This window comes from Gracilinanus agilis, chromosome 5 (assembly GCF_016433145.1).
Source record: "Gracilinanus agilis isolate LMUSP501 chromosome 5, AgileGrace, whole genome shotgun sequence".
Classification (NCBI taxonomy): domain Eukaryota; kingdom Metazoa; phylum Chordata; class Mammalia; order Didelphimorphia; family Didelphidae; genus Gracilinanus; species Gracilinanus agilis.
This window is the reverse complement of record NC_058134.1, coordinates 153,810,689-153,835,952: the sequence shown is the minus strand read 5'-3', so window position 1 is coordinate 153,835,952 and position 25,264 is coordinate 153,810,689. Positions and strand designations below refer to the sequence as shown.

Sequence of the window (25,264 nt, the reverse complement as noted above, 5' to 3'; positions counted from 1 at the left end):
TATATATATATATCTCCGTAAAAATCAACAACAAATTAGATTGGAGCCCCTTGAGGGCAGGAATTTTCTTTTGTATTTTTTGTGTGTCCCCAGTGTTCAATACATTGTCTGGTACAGTAAAATTTACAAATTTTATTAATCCTACTGAAACTACTCATTGCTAATTTCTTATTCTTATCTTCTTTTCTGTCCCCTTCCTTTTCTCTTATCTTTCCCCCTTCTCCCTTTTCTCTTTCTCCTTCATTTTTCTTCTCTCTCTTCCATTTTCTCTATTTTTCCTTCTCCTTCCCCTTGTCCTTCTTTTTCCTTCTTGGTATTTATCACTCTTCCTGTTTCTCCCTTCTCTGCTTCCTTTCCTCTCTTCTCCTTCTATACTAAGAAATTAGGCAACATTATATAGAAATGGGTAAATGAATGTTTTGCATATTCAGAATCAGTAGGCAAAATACTTTCCTGTGTTCTGTTTTTAAAGCAACATTATTTCATATGAACATTCCTATATATAGGCATAGTTTACCTAGAAATGCTAGCAGAAAAATTCAACATGTTCAAAATAGAATAGCTTTGGTTAGAGTGGTGGGGCTGGCGGTAATTTCAATTCAATAAACATTTACTAAGCAAAAAAAGACAAAAACAGAAGAGTCTATGCTCTCAAAGAGTTCACTTTCTAGTGGGTAGATTACCCCACAATAGAATTATTAGATGAAAGGATATAAATAGTTTTATAGGTCTTAATACAAGACTAGACCAATTTATATACCACCAGTAATGATAACAAATATCTGTTTCTTTGCAGCTTTATCTTAGGATGTTATTGTTTTTATTTGGTATTGGTAGTTTAATATGTGTATAATGGCACCTGAAATTTATTTTAATTTGTATTTCTGGTGAGGCTCAAAATGTCTTATGGGCTGTTTTTCTCTAGGCACAAGCCATTTGTCTCCTTTAACCACTAATTGGATAGAATCTACTTATTGGCCCTATATCTTTTTGTGTAGCTCTTTATATGTTTTGTTTAGTAAATATTTATCAATTGTTTGTGGCATACATTTTCCCCACATTCTTTCACTATTGTTCTGATATTTATTATTATTTTCATTCAGAAGGGTTTTTTACATAATTTAACATATTGATCTTATCTCTGATGGGATTGTTCATTTTCTCAGTAGTTGTAAATTAATCTTCCCTCCATAACTGAAATAAATATGCTATTATTTGGTATTCTTCCCTTTTCCCCATATGTTATTTTTTAACTTTCCAATCCTTTCCAATGATTTAAATATTGCAAATATTTATTTAAGATCTCCCATATATAAGACATCATGGAATTATATTTGGAATTTATCAGGTATATGATGTACCATATGAATTATAGCATTAAATGGTCAATTACTGAATCAATAAGTATTTGTCCCATGTTTACCTACTGCCAGGCATTGTGGTAGGTGCTAGGATTACAAAGACAAAAATGAAGAGCCTCTGTCCTCAAGGAGCTCACATTCTTTTAGAAGACACAATATGTAACACATATAAATCCTATACAAAATCAATACAAGACTATCTTGGAAAATGACATTAGCACAGTGACTGCTAGTGAAGCTCGATCAGGAAAGATCTCATGTAGACAATGGTGCTTAAACTGAGGTTTGGAGGAAACTAGGAATTCTAAGAAATGGACATAAAGAAAGAATATAGTCCAGGTTTGGTGGGTAGGCCATGTAAAGGCACAGAGATGGGGAGATTCATGTATAAGGAACAGCAAGAAGGCCACTCAATTTGAGTTGAATATAAAGTTCTTCAAAGGAAGTGATATACCAAAAAACAAAAACAAAACAAAAACAAAAACAAAACCTGGAAAGATGGATTAGAGATTCTCTGAAAAAAGGCTTTAAAAGTCAAATCTGAAGGATATTCATTTGATCCCAAAGAACATAAAATCATTGCTTCAGGGATAGAAAGAACCTAAGAAATCTTCTAACTCAACTCCCTCATTTTACAGATGTTAAAAGACTTATGATCACACAAGGAGTAAGCAAATGTCAGAGGAAGGATTTAAGCCCACATCCTATAATTCTAGAATGAATGATTTTTGCATGCCTCCAAACTAAAATAAAGATTGATACCAACAGGGGCAACAAGTATAGTGAAAAGAGTATTGTTGGAGGGGATAAGGGAGCTATGGTTTGATCCCACCATTCTATGCAAAGCAATCTGGAACTCTATGGAAGAGTTACCCAACTATGTGTATTCTGTGATCCAGCAATGCTTCTATTAGACATAATCCTCCAAAAGCTCAGAGACAGAGTGAAATGACATATCTACAAAAATCTTAATAGTAACACTTTTTGCTGCATAAAGAGCACTGAAATAAAGAATATTAAGAGACTGAGTTTGCATCACAGGACCAATGTGAACTAACTGTGTATAACTTTACCACTCTGAGCCTCAACTTCCTGATTGGCAAAAAGGGGAAAATAACTACTTTCCCTATTTGCCTGGAAGAGTGGTTATGAAGAAAGAATTTTATAAAACCCCAAAAGATATATAAATGTGTTATAATTTTATGAGTTAATTATTTGTAGCTCTGTTACAATAACATTTAAGCAATCATTCCTTTCAGCGTTGTTTTATTAATCCTAGTAGTTTGTTATGTATGAAGTTCTTATGATAGTTTGATTCTCTCTGTGGAATTTCTATTATATTTGATACCAATTTTTTGTGTGTTTCTAACTTAATACCTTTCTTTTTAGGTAACTTTTACATTATGATATTTTTTAATTTTTATAAAAAAATCTTGACTCTCTTCCTTCTACCCCATTACTCTCACCCCATCCCTTGAAAAAGAGAGAGGAATAAATGTCTTTTAGAAACATATGTAGGTAGTCAAGCAAAACAAATTTCTACACTGGTCATGTCCAAAAAGTCTGTCCTATTTTTGCTGGTGTGATTCCTCTTCTTTATTAGGAAGTGAATTGTATGTTTCATCATTAGTACTCTAAGATCATAATCATAGTTGTTCATTATACTAATCAAAATTCTTAATTCTTTGAAATTGTCTTTACCATATTTTTAGGGTTTTTTCTGGCTCTATTCCCTTCACTCTGCATTAGTTCATATGATTCTTCTCAACTTTCTCTGAAATTATTCCCATCATTATTTTTTACAGTGTTTTTACAGTACTCTGTCACATTTATATAAGCATAACTGGTTCAGTCATTCTCCAACTGATATATTCCCACTTAGATTGTCATTCTTTGCCACATCAAAAAGAGCTACAAATGTTTTATATGTCTTATTTAAAGGTTTTTTTCCCCTTAGGATTTACCTTCCCTCTAATTTCCCCTTCTTCCCTTTTCATCCCCTCCCATCCCCACCAATCCCCATTTAGTAAAATGTATTCTAGTATCCAACTTTGCATGTATATATGTATTCTTCCCTCCTTTGATTAATTTAGATGATAGTGAGGTTCAAGTGCCAACCACTTTCTTGCTTTTATAAGTATATGCTAGTGTGAGAGAAATTTTCCTTCCCTTCCATTTCCTCTCTTACACCCCACCCTGTTCCAAGAACCAAGGAGGATCTCTTTCTATTCTTCTCTATAATAACAGAACCAAATCTATGCCTTGTCTAATTAGATTCCTTCTGTGAAGGTTCAGAGAGGGCACATGTATATCAGCTCCCCGTATTTAAATGCAAGCAGTTTGTCCTCATTTAGTCCCTTGTGATGGCTTATTTTTGGTTACCTTTTTATGGTTCTCTTAACTCCCCCGTTTGAACTCAAGTTTCTACACAGCTCTGGCTTTTTTACCAGGAGTTCTTGGAAGTGCTCTATTTACTTAAATGTCTATTTTTCCTGTAGGATTATATTTATTTTTGCTGTATAAGTTATTCTTGATTATAAGTTTTATCCTTCACTTTCTAGAATATCATATACAGTCTCTCTGCTGCTTTATTGTGGTGGCTGATAATTTATTTATTATTCTGGCTGTGGCTCCTTGTTACACGAATTCTTTCTTTCTGGCTGCTTACAGTATATTTTTCATCTCAGTGCTCTGGAAATTGACTATACTATTTCTAGATTTCATTTGGGTTGTTTCCCCCCAAGAGATGACTAGTAGATTCTTTGTTTCCATTTTGCCCTCTGGTTCTAAAAGACCTGAAAAATTTTCTTTTAAGATTTCCCAAAACATAATGTCTAGGCTCTTTTTTTGGGTCAAATAACCCAATTTAAAAAATATATATTTTATTTTTCCCTAATCACCTCTGAAAAGAAAATTTTAACATTCATTAAAAAAAATTTATTTTCAATTTCCATTCATCTCTCTTTCCTTCCCTCTTCCTCATCCTCTTCCCTGAGATGATAAGCAACATGATATAGATTTTACATGTGCAATCATAAAGAACATCTTCCCATATTAGTAATTTTTGGAAGAATAAAGGGGAATGAAACAGTGAAATATAGTATGTTTTGGTCTGAATTCAAACTCCATCAATTCTTCCTCTGAGGACAGATGGCATTTTTCAATATGAATCTCTGGGATTGACTTGGATGACTGCATTGCTGAGAATAACTAGGCTATTCAGAGTTGTTTATTAAAAATATTGCTGCCACTATATACAATTTTGTTTTGGTTCTGCTCATTCCACTTTGCATCAGAAAAAATCGTTCAAGATTTTTCCAAAAGCATGCTGTTCATCATTTCTTATAGCACAATATTATTTCAACACAATCACATACCACAAGTTGTTCAGCCATTCCCTAGTTAATGTAGTTCTATGTTTATTAAGGTTTTTTCCCATTTTCTCTTTTTTGAGGGTTATTTTATTTATTTTTTTTTTTGCTATAAGATACACCTTACATTTTCTTTTTTCTCAGTCTTTTCACTTTGTTATCTTATGGAGTCATTTGCCTTCTACTTGGCTTATTCTTATTTTCAAGGAATTTGCTGTTTGAACAAGGTTTTGTACCTCTTGTGTGAAGGTCATGTCCTTTCCAATTTTCCTTTATATCTCCCATTTCCATTTTTACTCTCATTTAATATTATAATTTCATTTATAAAAATATTGAAAAAATTCTAACTTACTAGATTTTTTTTTAGAAATTCTAGTTGGATTTGTGTAGGAGCTCTATTTTTGTCTAAGGCTCTACTTGTAGACATTTTGGAGGCATTCTATTCATTTGTGTCTTGAAATCCCTGTCATCATAAAAACTTTTTATGATAGAATTCTATTTTTTGCTCATTCTTCCAACCTATTTATATGGTTTTAAATCTGATAGAGTTAGTCAACTGAAAAAAAAAACATTTTAAAAAACTTTATTATTGCCCCCTTTTTTCTTCCAGATAAATATTGCTGTGAATTCGTAAAATTCAGTAAAATATTCCAAATGGATTTAAGTTGGTTTTGCTATATGTTTATTAAGCCCACTTTGGAATATTTGTAATCCCTCCTTAACATAGGTCCCTAATAAATATCTATCTCTCATAGTATCATAGAATTATATTAGTATAGGATAGTAGAGGTCACCTAGTCCAACTCTCATATTACAGATAAGGAAACTGAGCCCCAAACATGTTAAGTGATTTACCCAAAGTCACTAGGTAGTATTTGGAAGATGTAGTGTTTGAACTCAAAGCCTCTGACTCCAAAATTTGGAGCATTTTATTAATTTGTATGTCTCCCATTATAATTTTATAATTTTATTTTAATACATTTCTTGTAATCATGAATAAGTTATTATTCAATTATTTATTATTTTTGTTGCTATTGTAAATTGAGTTAACTAGCATATCACTCAGGGTCCCCTGTATTTATTATTCATCATTTTTATGACACGAATAGGCCATCATTTGTTCTGAATAAAATGCTTTTTAAAAATAAAAATAGCAGCATTTTCTACTTCTCCCACTTAGTCATTTTTGTAACTCTACTGATATAGTTTACTTTAGAAAATGTTCTACAGGGGGCAGCTGGGTAGCTCAGTGGACTGAGAGCTAAGCCTAGAGACGGGAGGTCCTAGGTTCAAATCCAGCCTCAGACACTTCCCAGCTGTGTGACCCCGGGCAAGTCACTTGACCCCCATTGCCCACCCTTACCACTCTTCCACCAAGGAACCAATACACAGAAGTTAAGGGTTAAAAAAAAAAAAAAAAAAAAGCTAAAAAAAAAAAAAAAAAAAAAAAAAAAAAAAAAAGAAAATGTTCTACAAAATCTGTTTATTCCCTTTCATGTTTCTATCAGTCTTGATGCATGTGCAGAGGTTTATCATAAAGAAAATCAGATAATATCTTTTATGAGTTTCTCAGTATTTTAGTTGTCCTTGTTAACTTGTTGTAGCCTCTTTACACCCACCATGTGTCTTTCCATTGCCTTTTGTGTTATTCATAATTTTTTAATTCTTTTGAGATCATGGTGCTCCACAGTTACCAACCATATTGCATTTCCAGAAGACTATTAGAGTCAAACAGATGGGCTTTTGCAGCAGCAAACAGTTTGGGGTCATTGAAATCACTACGTGATTTCCCAAATGCAATCCAGTTTATTATTCTCCTCCTACCAAATTCTAGGGCCAAGTCATTATCCATCTGTGGTGTATTCAATAATGATGGAGTAGTTTGACAGACTGGTCAGTATGCATCTTTCATTTACTTTGTTTTCTCAGTGTAGATGATTAGACTAATAATATTATGATGGATGTTGGCAGTGCAATACAGTGGAATGAATGTTGAAGTTAGGGAAGTCCTGGGTTCAAATCACAGCTGTGGTGATTACTAACTGTATAACTATGGACAAATCAACTTCTTCTGTTAATCATTGTCTCATATTTAAGATTGGGGAAAGAATAATGATAGTATCTACTAATGTTTTAGGAATGAAATGAGATAATGCAAGGAAAATGCTTTTCAAAATTTTAAAATGCTACATAAATATCAGTTATAATTATTGTTATTTACTGAAAAGTTTTAATAAAAAATATTCTAAGGCTCAATGGAATAAATGTATTTTCCTATACAAAGAGAAATGTTATCAATATATTTTTACTTTTGTTTAGATTCTTTGTAAGATTATTTTCCATTATACGGACCAAAATGTCCCCTCAAACAACTGGTAAATAAATGCATATATGTATACACACTTTGTTCAATTTGATTTTATATACATATGTGAGTATTTATATATGTGTGTGTTGTATTTACATAGGATGTATTAAATATCAATTATGAATAAATATTGACATGAATAAACAGATATCTATTAATTTTTAATTTAATTTAATATAATGTCAGAAATTCCCAGTGAGGATTAGCCCTATACCAATTAAGATCTTCAACTTTTCTCTAATTTGTAGTCTTTGAGAGTTGTTTAGACCACTGTGAGAATAAATAACTACAACATGGAAAATGGTAGAGTGGAATTCTTGCAAAATACAGGGTCAAGCCTCACCCAGAATTCCAGCAGACACCCCCCTGGAGAACTCTGGGTGAGGTAACAGTTGGAGAGCAGTTAAACAGTTTATTCCTGGGGGTTGAAGTGAGCAGGTCACTTTGCTTGCTGTTCTTGGTTTGGGATTTCCTTGGTGGCCATAGTGGCAAAAGCTATTTTAGTTTCTTCTCAGGAGTTTGCCTGTCTAGCAGAATTGGACCTTTCTTGAAATCACATTTTGTTATTCATTTAGTTATTTTAGATATTAGAAGTGATAATTACATGCTTGAGGGCAAGCTAGCTAAAAGTCTGCCACTCCCTCCTAGGGGGGGAGGGGCAGTTTCTACCTAACAGTTCAGGGCTTCCCAGATCTTATTCAAATCCTTGATACCCCTTCCCTCCCTTCTTTCTTCTTTTATCAGTAAAAACTTCATCTTTAGTATCTGGGCCTGGCTATTATTTTGGGCATACTCACAGCTACCATAGAGCTTGGTTCCTTTCAATTGCCAGCCAAAGAAGTCAGATCCTCCTCTGTCCTTGATAACAACAAGACATCAAGCTTCTCTTATTGTCCCTCAGTCAAACCTGTGGGGAATATAAGTTGAGAAAGTGAACATCATTAAAGATTTGCCTTGCTGCCCCTTGCCAGAAGACATCAGTCCTGCCTCCATTCCCAACTGATTTCCAACTGCTTGGTGGGAGGGGGAAGAGTAAGGAGTACCTACCCCTCCCTACTCACTCTAGCCTGTGTGTGTGGGAGGAGTGAGTCCTGAAGGTTTCTAGTTTCAGGCCATCTCTTCAGCTTCCCCAAATATCTCTGTTAAGATCAACATAACAATAACATGACCAGAATCACACAGTCAGTATCAAAGACAAGATTTGAATTCACTATCTACCATACCCCTTTCAATATTTTTTATCTTATCATTAAAAGGATAGTTGTTGAGCATCTAGAAAAAGTAGTTCCCTTCACTCCTTGGAGCCAGCATGGGATCTCATATGGACCAAGATCGTGAAGAAAGCAGCACAGGTTATCATCTACACCCACTTGGGCAATGACTTCTGCACCAACAAGCACATGTGCAGGGAGATTGTCATCCCCAGAAAGAAGCTCTACAAGATCCTGGAATATGTGATTCACCTAATGAAGTAGATCCAGAGAGGCCCTGTGAGAGGCATCACCATCATATTGCAGGAAGAAGAAAGAGAAAGAAGGGATAAATATGTCCCTGAGGTTTTACATTTGGATAAGGAGATCATTGAAGTGAACTCTGATAGCAAAGAAATGTTGAAACTTCTGGACTTTGGCAGTTTGTCCAACTTGCAAGTTACATAGTTCACAGTTGGGATGAACTTCAAAACACAAAGAGTAGCTGTTTAATATTTACTTGTGCCTGCTTTCGAAGAAACTTGGGAACCTCCCCCACCAAATTAGTGGTTACTTTGATGAATGCCTACTTCAACAACAGGTCATGCTAGAGCTAGACTAATCCCATATTCTTGTTTGCCAGAGTTGCTGGAAAGGTAAATAAAGAAGATGATATAGGCATACAGAGTTGTCTCAAAAGTCTTAGTGTGAAGCTATTAAAACCTTTAAGTATTAAAGCTATCTTAAAATTTAAGGCTTTATTAGCTTAAAATACGCCAAATTTTTGGGATACCCCATATTTTATCAACATTTTAGTAAAGTATTTGATAAATTCTCATGTTATTTTTGTGGACAAGATAGACATATCTCCCTCTTGGGCAAGTTAAGAGTAGCTTTATTATGGATTTAGAACTTTCTCAAAGATTTTACATGTAGTCATTTGTAGCTTCCTCCCAGTTTCAAAGGTAGTTTCCAGTGGAATGCCCAGATAGTTTTTCTTAGTTCCATGCTGTTTGATATCTATATCAGTAACTTATTCGAAGGTATGGCTGCCGTGGTTATAAAATTTGCAAATGGAAAAGTTAGAAGAAAGAACTAGCCTGATGGATCCCAGAGTCGGAACCTAAAAGAACTTGTCAGACTAAATAGTTGATTTAGTTCAAATAAGATAACATTTAATAGAAATGAATGTAAAGTTTTATACTTGCTACTTTGCAAGTAGAATATGGGAGATGGATGGATAAGTTATCAGTTTATCTGTAAAAGATCTGGGAAGGGGAATAGGAATAGGCTTACCTTAAGCTCATATGGGTCAATTGTTTGCCAAGGTTTCCCGTAAACCTAATGGAATCTTGGGCGGTATTAGTAAGTTGTCTAGGACTTAGAAAGTGATTGTATTTCTGCATTCTGCCCTAATGAGACAGGTATGTAGTACTGTGTTCAGTCATAGGGACTACATTTCATGGAAGGCATTAATAATCTGAAAATAAAAAATACCCATAAAAGAAGGTATCTTTTAAATGGTAAAGTATCTTGCACTGAAGCCATAGGAAGGGTAGCTATATGGCTTAGTGAATGGAGTACTGGACGGGTAAGACCTGAGTTCAAATCCCGCATTAGACATTTACTAGCTATATGACCTTAGACCTTATTTAACCTCTTTTTACCTTAGTTCCCTTATCTGTAAAATGGAGCTGTTAATAATAGCATCTCCCTTCTTGTCACGATCAAACGAAATAATAAAGTGTCTAACAAATCTTAAAACACTTTATAAATGCTAGCCATTATTTTAGTAGTTATTGTTATTACAAATAAATGAAGAAACTAGAACTCGTTAGCCTGTTGAAAATAGTAGTTAGAAGGAAAGATAAATTTTGGAAGCAGCTTTCCAAACTTAGGAACAATATTAAAAGGGAAAAAATACTTTACTAAGTGTCTCTTGCATGCACTGTGCTAAGAATTTTTGCTCTTTGATTCAAAAGGGAAGAACTAAAAGTCCCAGGTGCAATTCAGATTGGTAGATTTATGTTTTCATATTTGGAAAACTTCCTCTCTGTAATAGCTTACTAACTAAAAAAGAAATATAATATAGCTTGAAGTGATGGTGATGGTGCATTTAAGTGTTTGATATATATCAGGCATTATGTTAAATGCTGAGGATATGAATATAAGTGAAAAAGTTCCTAAATTTAAGCTCAATAAGCTTATATTTTAATGAGGGGAGTTAGAAAGGGGTAGTTTACAGAAGGATTAGTCTATATGATATAATAGAAATGAAATTGAACTTGGCAGTTCTTGGATAGAGCCAAATTGTGACTTCTCTGTCTTGAATTTGCCATTGACATTGTCTGGAACATTTATGGCTCTATCTCAATTGCAAAGGCAGTCTCTAGGTCTCTGGAGTATTCCAAGGATCTGTTCTTGGTTCTGTATTAGTTGATATTTAAAAAATATTTCTAAGGAAGTTGAAAGGGAGTGATGTTAGTATAATTTTGAAATGTCTAGGAATTAATGTGGAGGCTTCCTAGCAAAAATAAGAGGAAAGGTCACCTCTGACCTTATAGATTTTTGATTTATGAGTTCCTCTAGAAATTCCATTTTGAGAATATGCCCAAACCAGCCATACTCACTCCTTTTCTCCCAGCTCCACTCCTGACTTTGCAGATTTTTCCACCATGTCCCCACACAAGTTCTCATTTCTTCTCTCTTTTTAGCTCCCTTCCATGTGCATCTCCCCTACTGGAATTAATGCTCTGACTGGCCTTTTTTAGTGTTGTTTCTTTTGCTTATATTTGTATTCCCAAAACTTGGTACATGCCTGGCACATAGTAAACTTTTATTAAATGCTTGCTTGTTCCCCAGAGCTCAGGTCAGAAACCAAGTTCTGTGGAGAGGAAGGAGGTTTATGAAGATGATGACCAGAGTGTAGATGGCATGGGTTTGTGGAGAGAGAATTAGACCATTAAGAAAGAGAGTTCATAGGGGGGCAACTGGGTAGCTCAGTGGATTGAGAGCCAGGCCTAGAGACGGGAGGTCCTAGGTTCAAATCTGGCCTCAGACGCTTCCCAGCTGTGTGACCCTGGGCAAGTCACTTGACCCCCATTGCCTGCCCTTACCACTCTTCCACCTATAAGTCAATACACAGAAGTTAAGGGTTCAAAATAAAAAAAAAAATTAAAAAAAAAAGAAAAAAAAAGAAAGAGAGTTCATGAGTCACTTACTGGAGAAAGTTCACACTCCAAAGGCCACTGCCCTCCCTGGGCAGTGCTAGGAAAATTGAGAGGCTGTGATTGGTTCCCAGGAGAGTGGCAGGAAGTGATGTTGAGAAAACTGCTTAAAAAAGGCCAGTCAGAGCATTCATTCATTCACTCTGCATCAGTGAGCCAAGATGAAGGGATAGTCTTCTTAGATTCATTCTGTGTTGGTGAGCTGGGCTGGAGGAAGACTTTTGGAAGCATTCACGTTGTCCTAGACTCATCCGTGACTGGAGCTTTATACACTGGAGAGGTTTGCTGGGTGACTGACTCAGGCTGAAGGAAGAGGCTTGCATTGGTGGATTTCTGGCTGATGATGCCACAGGGACTTCCACATGGAGATGGGGAATTAAGGGAGCCCCTGCTGAACAGACTTCATTAGAACAGCACTTAGGGCGGTAGGCTCTGTCTCCTTCCTACATTTCCCACTTTCAATATCTCTACCTTGTTGTAAATAAAAGCTGCTAACAGTCAATTTTGACTTAAGGACTAATATTTTATAAATGGCAACTATAATCTCACTTTTATAACTCTTATCTTAAGTCAAACCTAATTTTACTTCTTATAGGTTGGAAATGGCTAGGAAATGACAAAAAAATCTGTTTCTACAAGAGATCAACAAATGATAGGCTCCATTTCATTAAAAAACTTTTAACAGAGTTTGTATGGCTCAGCAAATTTGCGATAGAGGGGATTTTAGTCAGATAGAATTTAGATTAGATAACTTTTGAATTTCTTTTCGACTCTGAGGTACTGTGATGCTATAGTGTGTGTGTGCACATGTGTGCACATGCATAATATCTAGAATTTATGTAGTGTTTCAACATTTGCAAAAGATCATCTCAGTTTATTTTTACAAGAACACTGGGAAGAAGTACTATCATTACCCATTTTTCACAGATGAGGAAACTGAGTCAGACAAAGGTTGAGTGTCTTGTTCAGAATGATACAGCTAATAAATGTCTGAGGCTGGATTTAGGCTGAAATTTTCTTGATTTCAGGTCTAGTGCTTTATCAACTGTGCCACCTAGCCTCCTTTAGCTATGTAGCTGCTTCTGTGTGTGTCTGTCTAGGTATATACATAAATATTCATGTGCATACACATATAATTATATAATATTTATATAAAATTATTTTCTATTTATTGTCTGTCTGGATGTTACTACTAACTGAGTTATTGAATAAATATCTGAGTCTCATTTGTCATAGTCTCATGTTTTTGGTATACATATGAGAAATATCCAGGAGAACCTTCTGCATTATATCAAGCTATGCATCAGATGCTTTCATAAGTTAATGAGCATGGTAGGAACTTATCTCTACACTCATCCAGATGACAGTAAAGATGTTGTGTCCTCTCAAAAATCACCTGTGAAAATAATTTTTGCTGATGTTCTGGGGAAGCTTGCCCTTCCCTTTTCTTACTTTTATCACTTACCTGCTATGTGTATAGAGAATATTCTTTAAAATACTGTGTAGATGGGTAAAAAAGCTGACATATAGCTGGGTAATTGTTAGTATCTCCTCCCAAGATAATAAAAAGAACAAACAGAAGGTATCCAGGACTTTTGGGTAACTCTCCTCTGATGAGTTTATGGAAAACACAGCAAAGAGCAAAATCAGAAGTTATAAAGGGACCAGATGACATCATTGGTAGAGGGGAAACTGAAATTCCTGTTTCACAAAAATAACAAAATGGGCTAGCAGGATCATAGAACTGAAAACTGACAAGGACTTTATAGAACAACTGGACCTATGCATCTGTCTTAAAAAAAAAAAAACTAATCCAGAAAGGAGAAATGTGACTTAATTAAAACCAGTAAGATGGGGGCAGCTGGGTAGCTCAGTGGATTGAGAGCCAGGCCTAGAGACAGGAGGTCCTAGGTTCAAATCTGGCCTCAGACACTTCCCAGCTGTGTGACCCTGGGCAAGTCACTTGACCCCCATTGCCTACCTTTACCACTCTTCCACCTATAAGTCAATACACAGAAGTTAAGGGTTTAAAAAAAAAAAAAAACCAGTAAGAGACAGAACTTGGGATAGGAACACACTTAAAGATCATAGGATTTAGCAATGAAAGGGATATTAAAGTTAATCTAATGTCTTTTCCAACTTCCTCATTTTATGGATGAAGAAATAAGTCCAGAGAACTTTAATCACTTAATAAAGGCAGAAAGCCAAAATCTGATTTTGCCCTAGTTCTGACCCCCAAGTTCAATGGGTTTTCTACTTTCTACATCCAGAAGCTTTGAACTCATCTTTTCACCAACCCACTTACAGTCTAGTCATCATCTTCATCTCCCTCTCACCAAAACCTTGGATTCCACTTCCTATGATAGATGAACTTTCTTCTTATCTTACCATCTCCTCTTCAGGCTATAGCCTCCCTTCCTGCCTTTCCTTTTTCCTTCTGTGTATTGTCTTGCCCCATTAGAATGTAAGCTTCTTGAGGACAAAAGACTGGTTTGGCTGCTCTTATATCCCTAATACTTGGCACAATACTTGACACATAGTAAATGCTTATTAATGTTCTTCCTCTATCCCTCTGTATCTTACTCCCTCCTTTTCCCTCCCTCTTTCTTCTTACCCTTTCTTTTTTTTTTTTCCTCCCTCACTGTCTCTTCCTCCCTGTCACCCTCCAGATTTGAACTTGGAGAGATGAGCCTTCCTGAGTTCAAGCTCAGTACTCTAGCTAGTATTTCACTTAGTGTTCAATGAAGAAATTACTATACCTATTTCATGAATGATGAAACTGAAGTTCTGAATGGTTCCATAATTTGCACCAGTTGCATGGCTAGTGTCGGACCCTATCATAAATTCTTATTCTAAGTTCCTTCACTATTTACCATCTTGTGACAAGTTTCTTATATTTGCTGACCTTGGGAGTATCATTTAACTTTGTCTATACCTATAGGCCTCGGGTACCCAACTACCCTGCATGTTCTGTTAGAGGAGATATGCATTATTTGACAGCTAGGTGGTATAGTGCATAGACATGGAGTCAAGAAGATTTGCTTCAGTTTCCCCATTTTACAAATTGGGATAATAATATCTACCTCTGGATAACTGCAAGAATAACTTAGCATATATAAAGTGCTTTCTTTCCAATTGAGAACCCTGGACATAAGAGATGGTCAAAGAATGTTTAATTGATTTCTTATTTCCTCAGACACTTCTGAAATTTTTTGATTCAGTGATTTTAATTGGAGCAAAGGTGAGGAACAAAAAGAGGGAAGATTTTTCTCTACATTTTGCCTACCACCTGAGGTCAAAAAGTAACTTTATTTACATTTTTAGCCCTCTTTCCCTTTTGCCTCGTTACCATAGCAAACATTTTCTTAATAACAGCTCTATTTTTTTTTTATCAAAATAGAACCACTCAGAAATTGACATGTTGTTTGTTCAAACATTTGATATTTTATATATAAATTTGGAGAAAGATTTTCACTTGTAAATTTACTGTTTAACAAGAATCAGAGTCTTAATTTGTGGGAAAAACATTATAAGAAGTAATGAGTGGTAACACTAGTTGATAGTATAATAATATAAAGTGATTTCACATGGAAATTGTTTATTTTCCCAACATTGCTCTTGTGTGTGTGCCTCTGAAGATACTAAGCTAACTTGGCATATCCAACTTTGAGCAGATAAAACTAGATTGAACATCTTTAGTTTCTTTTCTATCAGCTGAGTGCTAGATTTTGTGTCTCAATTATACCTATTTCATTGTTCCGTTTGTGTTGATTTTAGTTTTATGGTTTTTGAGAATGAATGTTACCACATTGTACATAGTAACAGCAATATTGTAACAATAATCAACTGTGAAAGACTTAGCTTCTCAGATCAATATGATGATCCATGACAAGCCTAAAGAACTTGTGATGAAAAATGCTTTCTGTCCATTTCCAGAGAGAGAACTGATGAATTCTGAGTGCACATTGAAGCATATTTTGTTACCTTATTTTTCTTGATTTTTTGCAGCATGACTAGTGTGAAAATGTTTTTCATGACTTCATATTGAATAATGAGTATCATATTTGTTGCTTTCTCAATAGTTAGTGGAGGGGATAAAGAGAAGATGAAAATTTGGAACTGAAACTAAAAAATAAAAAGGAGAGAACAAATATTAATAGAAGGAAATGTACAAAATTATAGTGTTTTAAAAGCACATTTTGGTGATTGTTATTGATATTGCAGTGCTTATAGAATGAGGATATCAGACATGTCCTTTGAAATCATTAGGAAACAAGAGCAATCACACTGTAGTATAAAGGAAAATATGATTGTAAACTGAAAATTCCAAGTACTAATAAAATTATTGTAGTGAAATGATGAGCCTTATCAATGACCAGGAAACAATAGACTTTCAGAGAAAATTGTTAGCTAGAAGGGCTGTTATTTACTTTTGAATTTGAAATAATAGGGAAAAGACCATTTAAAAAAATAAGTTCCCACCTGTTGCCATAGAGAAAAAAAAAAACAACACTTGTAATGGGGACGACAATGCAATACAAAAACTGGAGTTCTGAAGATTGAGAAAATGTAATTTTTACTGATGATACCTACTTTTTTAATCAAGGTTATATTAAAATCTTTTTCAAAAGTAGCTTAGGAGAGACTCTAAGATCTTGGTATCTTCAACAGGCTATAACCCCACTCCCCCATCCCTCTCAATTGGACTCTTTAAATTTGCATTTAGAAGATTTGGCCCTATTAAAGAAATTATTGACGCGATAAATATTTTAATATACCAATTAGCGTAACTGTGGTAGAATTTTAGGCATTCCAAATGGAAATGGAAAACTCCATTTGTCCAATTTGAAATTATTTTGCAATACATCATGGAAGGTGAAGTGATGTATGCAAGAGATGGAGATAAACTTGTTTCAGTAGCTTGGGACTCACACTTGATTTAAATACCCTTAAAAACTTTTGGGATACTAGGTATGACAGTGCGTACTTTTTATCCCTGTTACTGGTAAGGCAGATAGATTACTTGAACTTGAGAATTCTAAGCTACAGTAGGCCTAATGATGTTTAGATGTTCACATTAAGTCCAGCCTCAGTATTGTGAGACACTCTGGTGCCAAGCTGCCTGTGGACGGATAGTCTCATCCATGGCAGGAATGGAGCAGGTCATTGTTTCTGTGTCAATTAGTGGTTGGATCAGGCCAATGTGTGACCATTAAATTTCCAGCCTGGTAGAGCTAGGAGGACTGAATCTCAAAAGAAAAAGAAAAGTAGAAGAAGAAAACAATTTATCATCTATCATCAAACCCAGACTTGGAGAAATGAATTTTTTGCTAGTTATAATAAATAGCAAATATGATTTTTAAAAAGTACTTTGTGGTGAAGAGTTAAATAATGTGTCAAAATCTTTTGAAATCGGTATCAAATCATGTGAAATAAATGATTGAAGCAAAAGGAGAACATAATGAATATCAAACTTTTTTTAAAGAAAGCTAAAAATTGAAAGGTTCACTAGATGCCATAAATTTGCTGTGTCCAGTCTTGCAAACAACAGAATATGTCATTCCTTCTAAACTTGTCTCCCATTCTAATTGTCCAACAATGATTTCAGTGTACCTAAAATATGTTTACTTCCCAATACTCTGATTTAATTATAAAAAGTAGTCATTTCATATACCTGTGCAATAATCCATAAATCATTAAATATAAAATAGCCCAATAGTCGTGTATTCAAAGATCATTTCCATCTGAATTCCATTAAAATAAGAACAAAGTAAGAGAATGAATAATAATATGAATAATAATAGTAGTAAATTACACTTGGTAATAGTGGTAAATTACACTTGCATAGCCTATTATGATTTGTATATAAAATACTTTTCTTCTCAACAAAATAGTAAACTTGATGCTGTTACTATATAAAAGCTGTGGCTGGCAAAATGTACTTTATGCTTTATAAAAACATCCAGGATAACTGAGTATGACTCATATTCAGGGACCATCTATCTGACTCCTCCATCAAATTCCTATAGTTGGTGCAACAGACAATGTCATATAATCCTCAGCAGGAGCTGTCATCTTGAAAGTCAAATATCATAAACAGAATCTCTTTTTTTTTCATTGAATTTCCTAGCTGTGTGTTACTAGTGTGTGAAAACATAATAAATTTTTATGGGCTTATTTGATAGTTTGTGGTTTTTCTAAACTCATTTTATTATATCTGATCATTTTTGGCTGATTTCCTGGATTTTTCTGAGTATCCACTTTTGTTATCTGCTATCTACAAAATTGACATTTTGATATGTTTTTATTTCTAAGTCTTTCAATTTTTTCAATATTATTTTTCTAATTTGCAAATACTTATTATTTTTCTCTCCCTCCTACCACTCTGCCACAAAAAGAGAAAAATGAACCCTTTGAAACAAATATGCATAGTCAAGCAATAGTGATTCTCCCATAGTCATGTCTAAAAATATTTGTCTAATTCTTCATCTTGAGTCTATCAACCCTCTCCCAGGAAAGTTCATTATAAGTAGTATAGTGTATCCTTATCTTGTTCCTGTCTTTAAGGAAAATTAATGTGATGTTCCTTTATTAATTACAACATGTAATTAGTTACAATTAAATACAATTTAAATATGTAATCTTTATCATATTAAGGAGTAATCCTTCTTACCTAATATTTTAAAATATTTTCAGTCAGTCACCAAGCATTTATTAAGTGCCTATGTGTCAAGCACTTGCTAAGAGTTGGAGTACAAAGAAAGGCAAACTATAGACACTGTTTTCAAGGAGATATCTAATAAAGAAGGTAATATGCAAAAAATACAGAAACAAGATATATGGAAGATAAATTATAAAAGGAAAGCACTAGCATTAAGGGGGAATCAGGAAAATAGGTCTTGAGTCTTAGAGATATCAATAAAGAATAGATGTTGAATCTTTAGAATGTTTTCACACCATTTATTGAGATAATTATACAATTCTTACTATTTTCTTCATACTATAATTAATTACTTTGATATTATTGCTTTTCCTTTTTTGCCCATCTTACATTGAAAGGGTAAACTTCCCTGCTTATAGTGAATAATTCTCTTAGTAAATTACAAAGACTAGTAATATTCTATAGCTGATATTTTACTTAGTGTTTTTGTATTTACATTCATGAGATTGACCTGTATTTTCCTTTTTAATGTTGTCTCTGTTAAGTTTGAGGCTTAGAATAATTTTTGACATTTGTCATAAAATACAATTAAAACTTACATTTTGAACTGGTTGGGTACATTTTCCTTTCTTCTTCAGATTCCACCTAACAGTAACTTAATTATAGAGTGAAGGATAAAAGATGCACGGCCTGAATCTGGTAGTATCCATGAAATATTAAGAGAAGGCCTCCAGTCAATTGGAGAGATGCGCTTTCAAGGATATAGGGGAAAACACAGGATAGAGTTGGACAGAGTAAGAAGACATGGAAAGGAGAATGCTGGGAAATATCCCAAAGAAGGAAATGTTCATGCCAATGAGGACATGAATCCAAAAAATAAAATAAAATAAAGCTTTCTCTCAGAAAACATTAGAAGGAGTTAGGAAAAAAATTAACCTATTTAGAAATAAACATTTTAGACATCTAAGTCATGAGAAGAACAAGATTGCAAAGTATACATATTTTCCAATCCCCATGACCTCTCAAACAACCCCAAACAAAAATTATATGCCAAAGAAAAACAACTTCATCTTTTCACTGGACTGGAGCCCAGGAATGCAAAAGAATAGTAATGGTAAGAATACAACAGAAGGTTAAAAAAAAAAAAAAGAAATCCAAACCCAAGTAATGGCACTTGTTGACTCTGAACTCACCTAACAATTCTCCCCCACTTCCTACTCTACCAGGGGCAAAGTTGCATTAGTTGATCAAAGGAATGGCTTAGGTTACTTTGCACTCCCTTTTACACTGTTTTCCTCCTTTCTGATGCCATAGAAACCCTGTCTCCAAACTGTGGGAGTTTACTTGGGCCTCTATAGCCAGCTTGATTCTAAGCACTTCTGAGCAAAAGCCTGGCAAGGGCTATACCCCATAAGAGTCAATGGTAAAAAGTTCTCAACAGTGCCAGCAGGCTTTGAACTTCCAGTGCAGGAGTAAAGAATTAAGGAACACAGGGAAAGGGATGGGTTGTCAGGATAGGATACTGTATGTGTGAAGATCTGTGTAATATTCCAAGCCTGTGGGTAGAGCACAGAATCTGTTTGGGGCAAGTTCTAGCTACTCAAAAGTCAACTGGAGAAGAGATCTAGGCTTGGGATCTATGAATTTCCCAATGTGTGAGGAGGCTGAGATCCTTTGAAATCTAACCCCACACACAAAACAGATTCAAGGGAGAGGGAGTAAGAAGTAAGCAATAAGGAAAAATGAGAGGAAATTTTAGTACATAAATTGAATGTAATAATATTGGGCTGTAAGATATTATACATGGAATGAATACAGAGAAGCTTGAAAGATCTATCTGAACTGATGCAGTGATATAAGTAAAGCCAAACACATACACACAGAGTAACTAGAACAATATAAATGGGGGGAAAACACACCAAAAAAACAAAAGTAAATGCAACAGAATTATGAAGATCTGGCAGGATGAGATGAAGAGATATATGAAGACCCTTCTCCATCCCCACCAACTTAACCATTTGTGGAGATCCACAAGTGTTACACATGAAACATGTTTTTTTGTTTTGTTTTTACTATTTCAGTGTATCAGTCAGTTGTGCTGGTTTTTTTCCTCCTAACACAAAACCAATCAAGCATTATTCATCATATGGGATGGCTCTCAAGGAAATGGAGGAAAAGGAATACACAGAACATTATGTTTCTGCAAAGAACAGAAATATCATTAAAATTCTTCTTTTTAAAATTTTAATTTATGCAATTAATTAATTTAGAATATTTTCCCATGGTTCCATGATTCATGTTCTTTCTCTCCTCTCCTCCTACACCCCTCCCATAGCCATGCACAATTCAACTGGGTTTTACAAGCATCACTGATCAAGACCTATTTCCATATTATTAATATTTGCAATAGAGTGATCAGTTAGAGTCTACATCCCCAATCGAACTGTGTGATCAAAGAAATGTTTTTCTTCTGTGTTTCCACTCCCACAGTCCTTTCTCTGGATGTGGATAGCATTCTTTCTCATAAGTCCTTCAGAATTGTCCTAGATCAATTTATTGCTGCTAGTAGAGAAGCCCATTACATTCTATTGTGCCACAGTGTATCAGTCTTTGTGTACAATGTTCTCCTGGTTCTGCTTCTTTTGCTCTGCATCATTTCCTGGAGGTTGTTCCAAATTACATGGAATTCCTCCAATTCATTATTCCTTTTAGCACAGTAGTATTCCATCACCAACAGGTACTACAATTTGTTCAGCCATTCCCCAATTGATGGACACCCCCATATTTTCCAATATTTTGCTACCACAAAGAGCATGGCTATGAATATTTTTGTGCATGTATTTTTCCTTATTATCTCTTTGGGGTACAAACCCAGCAGTGGTATGTCTGGATCAAAGGGGAGGCAGTCACTTAAAACCCTTTGAACATAATTTCAAATTGCCTCCCAAAATGGTTGGATCAATTCACAACTCCTCAGCAAATGCATTAAGGTCCCAATTTTGGCACATCCCCTCCAAAATTCATTACTTTCCTTTGCTGTCATATTAGCCAATCTGCTAAGTGTGAGATGATACCTCAGAGTTTCAAATTATTTTTAAAAAAGAAATAAATATATATTACATATAGGCAATGGTAGACTAACTTAGGAGAAAGAGAAGGAGATAAATTCTCAGAATAGGAACAAAATACAGGTCAGTGTCTTATTAGTTGAAGATTCATAGAAACTCTAATCTTCCCCCTGTGTCTTGCTATCATATCCTTAGATGACTGATTATTTTTCCAGTTCCTACAGACAGGTAGACAGGCCTGCAGGGACACCAACATATAATATATTTATATTGGATTACCTAGGGATATATTTCCCTTTTTCTTTGAGAAAAATACATTTTTGTGGTTTTGCATTGCTTTCCATACCAGCTTTCATTATATCTAGACAATATAACAAGGATTCTGTATGTGTGTTTGTGTGTATGTGTGTGTTTACTTTTCAATCAATTCACTGTTAAGTCTGATATCTCTTTGCCATCTGAACTCTTCAAATGTAATATGAATATGGAGGACAGGTGTCTACAAAGTTGGTTCCCATTTAGGCTGTTCCAACAAAGCTGTCTGAATACTGGTGCTCACAGAAACAAAATTGTAGCTTAAGTTCTAAGTGAGCAGGGTGTGAGATGTTATCATTACATAGCTGATGCAATATGACATTAGATTATTATGTAATTTATTGAAATAGTGTTTTCCATAATTTCTCATTCCATAGTTTCTATCCTTTGCTGAGGATTTTGTGTTTATTATTATTTGAAAAGAAAATGAATGGCTTATTTTTTAGGCTGAAGTGATTGAATATGAGATTTTTGCTCTGGCATGTATACATCTCTTATTTGAACTTACTCGATATTCATGAAAAGAACAAAATTGAGAGTTTGGTAGAAAAATATTTAGGGATTAGATTTGATGCCAAGAAAAAATTTTCTTCCACATTTCCCTGTCAGAATCCCTTATATCTTTCAAAAAAAATTTATTAAATACCTACTGTGTACAAATCATTGTGTTAGGTACCATGAGGAACACAAAGAATTATAAATTTCTACTTTCAAGCAGATTTTGAAAAACTGACTCCATTCATCAAGAGTAGCTCATACAAACCTTTAAGATGGGATATCTGAAATTCAGTCCAATTCAACTAGGGTCAGTGATAAGAAACAGGAAATAAGCATTAGGTCTTTGAATTCATTGCTATAGGGAACTATCTGATGAAGAAACTCCCTTACCAATTCAGGTTGGCATATCTTCTGCATCTAGAGTTGCCCACAGTCCTGAGAGTTGAAATGATTTACCCAAGGTTTACAAAACCAGTACCTGTCAGAGGCAGGACTTAAAAACCTGATCTTCTGTACTTGAAGGTCATCTATTTACTTTGCTGTACTTCCTCTCACACAAATCAAGAAACATTTTTAAAATTCCAAATAAATCCATGGTTCTCTGCTTCACTCCTGGACCAAAAGGTAAAACTTGTACTTATAGATATGTAAATACAAAATATTTACACAATAATGCATTGTAATTTAAAGAAGGGATATTTATTTGTGAAAATTCATTCTAGAATGACCTTTAGCATTACTTTCTTAGGAAGGGTTTGTTAAGCAAATTAATAGGCTGAAGAGGTTGTAGGGACTTGTTTAATCTTCTCAAGTAAGTAAAACTGAAATAATTCCGATAGGCTAATTGTCTGAAAGTAGGTATTTTTGTTACAAGTAAATCTTATCCTTAAAGTGATCCTAGAGTGTCTCTACATAGAATCATATTACTGATATTTAGTTGGAATTGCTATGTGTACTTTAATAATTTCAAAGCTGCATTCGTGTTCCATGAATTCATCCTGACATCACCAATAGCTGTCTAACTGGCAAGCTTTTGCTATTGAAAGATAGTTTTCAGTGGGAATTTGGATTTCCTGTATAGGCAAGCCATTGGTCTATGGGGCATCAGAGGCTCCATATTTTTTTTTTTCAAAATTAAATCATCTAGTTTTTGAAATATTTAGCATATTATGTAAAGAGTCATAGGCAAGATAGCTTGGATTGTTCAATTTAGGCAATTACAACTCATGCATTAGTTTTTGTTAGTGATGGGAATCTAGAATGGGAGGTACTATCGGCAGTTCTAGAAGCTTCATGAGAATAACAAAGTACAAGATTATATGTCATCCATTGAATTAAAAATAAATGTAATTAAAATGGACAGAAAGTGCTAGTCCAACAAATCAGATAATGCTTCACCGTCATAACATATCAGTTTGGGAATGGTAACATTTTACTCTGGTCACTTGGTTTCTCAACTGTAATTTAGCCCCTTTTGATCATTATCATTCATGTGACCTTTAAATAATGATACCTTAAATGACTGTCACTTCACTAATATTTATCTAAAGTTGTTTTTTTTACATACTTGACTTGATAATACATTCCCTGAAAAGTCATGTTTTCCTCTATTAAGAAGATTACACATATGGGAGAGAATAGCTTAAATTACACATTAATTAAGCTTCTTCATAATTCTTATGTGTTTGCCATGGTCTAATTATCATGCTTATGCCATCAGTGACTGCTTTTCTTCAAGATAAATGAGTTATAGAATCTTAATGATTGTTTCAGAAGTTGGCCAACACACACACACACACACACACACACACACACACCTGGAAAACAAGGGGTTGTCCTGTGATTAGGGAATGGTTAAACAAATTGTGGTATATGATGGTGATGTAATACTATCATGGTATAAGGAATGATGAACATGATGATTTCTTTAAGAATAAGAAAAGCCTATGTGAACTGATGCAGAGTGAAATAAGCAGAACCGGGAGGACTTTATACACAGTAACTGAAACATTATGGGATGATCAAATATAACTGACTTTTCTACTAATAACAATGCATTGATCCAGGATAATTTCAAGAGACTTATGAAAAGGCATGCTATCTACAGCTAGCGAAAGAACTGTTGGAGTAGAAATGCAGAAGAAAACATATGATTTCTCATTTGTTTATATGGGTATACAATTTGGGATTTGTGTTTTAACATATTACAAAAGTAAATAATATGGAAATAGGTTTTGAGTGATAATGCATGTATAACCCAGTGAAATTGCTTGTTCAACTCCAGGAGAGAGGAGGGAAGAGGGAAGGGAGAGAACATAAATCATGTAACCATGGAAAAATTTTTAAATATTACAAAAAATAAAATGAAAAAAAAGTTGGCCAACAAAGTAATTTTAGATCTTTGAAATGCTGACGACTTAGGAGGCAATATAGTACAATGGAAAGAATGCTTAATTTGGAATCAAAAGCTATAAGTTAAAATGCTGTTTCTGCTACTTACTACATGTTGGACCTTATACGAAGTCACTTAACCTCTCTGAGGCTAAGTTTCCCCAAATGTGAAATTATTTATTCCTCTCTGGGCCACATTTCCTACTCCACAAACGTTCTCTACCATATTAAAGAAGCCTTTTTTCTCTGCAGTTTCACTCCTCTTGAACTTCTCCCACTGGAAATATACTCCATCTTGTGACCCCTTCCTCTGATTGGTTCCTTCCTCTCAGAACCTCCATTTTAAGTAAGCAAGGTGCCTGGGCCAGCCACACATATCTTCATTGCTCTTAGGACTCTATTCCTGAAACTTTAGACTTGCTTCACCATATGCCCAGAGGCGTACCTTCTCCCTCCCTAATCTTCAGTTCCTCAGCTTTGTTTTATTTGTTGCTTTCTCACATATACAATAAATGAATGTAAACTCTTTGAGGGTAGGAGCTATCTTTCCTTTTGCTAGTATTTATATTCCCAGCATTTAGCAGAGTGCCTGTCACTTTAAGTGCTTATAAATACTGGTTGACTGGATCTAGTTGACTAGATAAACTAGAAGAATCTTCTCTATCTAAATATCTTCAGTTCATTTCAGTTCATTTATTAAGCCCCTACTCTATGGAAAGGTTCTGGGATATGTAGACAAAAAGAAGAACTATTACCAAAAGCTACCTTCAGTGAGTTTACCATTTTCCAAAGAGCTAGTAAGGTCAGCTTCTTG

At 34.6% G+C, this 25,264-nt stretch overlaps 1 protein-coding gene and 1 pseudogene across 1 annotated transcript in view; both read left to right on the top strand.

The window, feature by feature from the left end:
- LOC123249217 overlaps positions 1–8,803 on the top strand; it is a 112,632-nt pseudogene extending 103,829 nt beyond the window's left edge.
- Positions 1–25,264, top strand: part of LHFPL3 (LHFPL tetraspan subfamily member 3) — a 475,589-nt gene that overhangs the window by 104,418 nt on the left and 345,907 nt on the right. The gene's annotated exons all lie outside the window — the stretch shown is intronic.